The following is a 1,417-nucleotide window of genomic DNA, read 5'->3' on the forward strand; positions in this document are numbered from 1 at the left end:
AATCAGGAGGTCTGGGATTCAAACCACAGTCAGCCATGTGGGAATCCAGCACCTTTAACCACCATGCCACCTGCTAACCCCAAATTAAAATATCTTAAAATAAGACTTTATACATGAAAAGTTGCTCAATACCATTAGTTATCAAGAAAGTACAAATTAAAACCACAATACGGGACCAGCAGTTAGTGTAATAGCTATGTCACTGGACTCCCACATAGTTAACCACGGTTCGAGTCCTGGACCCAGTGGCTTAAACTCAAGTCGGGCGCTTGTGCGTGCGTGCCCAAGATCCCGAGAGGATAATGGAGGAGAAGGGATTGTGGCGTGGTCATCCCCCCTGGGGGGGGATTTCTCACTTTCTGTCTCTCTCTGTCTGTCTGGCAAGTGCACGCGCCCTATAGCAAAAACCTTTCCAAAAAAAAAAAGAAAAGAAAAGAAAAAAATTAAAATAAAAAAACACAATGCAATTCTACTATATCCCAGCCAAAATGGTTAAAATGAAAATTACTGTTGAAAGGGACCAGCAGATGGCATAATGGTTACATTGTTGGATTCCCACACAGTCAACCATGGTTCGAGTCCTAGACCTAGCAGCTTAAAACTCACACCAGGGGGACCAGCAGTTAGCGTAATGGCTATGTCGCTGGACTCCCACATAGTCAACCATGGTTCGCGTCCCGGACCCGGTGGCTTAAAACTTACACCGTGCGTGTGTGCATGCGTGCCCAAGATCCCAAGAGGAGAAAGGAGGAGAAGGGATTGTGGCGTGACCATCCCCCTGGGGGGGTGATTTCTCGCTTTCTGTCTCTGTGTGTCTCTCTCTGTCTGTCTGGTGAGTGCACGCACCCTATAGCAAAAACCTCTCCAAAAAAAAAAACCTCACACCAGGTACATGTGTGTGCATGCCCAAAATCCTAAAAAGACAATGGAGGAGAAGGGATTTCAGCATGTTCATCCTGGGGGGTGATTTCTCACTTTCTGTCTCTCTCTGTCTCTCAGTGAGTGCACACACCCTATAGCAAAAATGTCTTTTAAAAAGCAAAGCGGCAGGACTAGCAGTTAGGATAATGGCTATGTTGCTGAACTCCCACGTAGTCAACTGCAGTTCGAATCCCGGACCCAGTGGCTTAAACTCACACCAGGCACATGTGCATGCGTGCCCAAGATCCTGAGAGGAGAATGGAGGAGAAGGGATTGTGGAGTGGCCATCCCCCCCGGGGGGGGTAATTTCTCGCTTACTATCTCTCTGTCTCTCTCTGTCTTTCTGGCGAGTGCACGCTCCCTACAGAAAAAAAAAAAAAAAAATCCTCAAAAAAAAAAAAGAAAGTTAAATTTTTTTAAATTATAGAAAAAGAGAAGCAAAAAAAATTACTGTCAATATTGGAGCCAGCAGATGGCATAGCAGTTATGTCACTGG

The sequence above is a fragment of the Tupaia chinensis genome, unplaced genomic scaffold, assembly GCF_000334495.1.
Source record: "Tupaia chinensis unplaced genomic scaffold, TupChi_1.0 Scaffold144741_1, whole genome shotgun sequence".
Taxonomy (NCBI): Eukaryota; Metazoa; Chordata; class Mammalia; order Scandentia; family Tupaiidae; genus Tupaia; species Tupaia belangeri.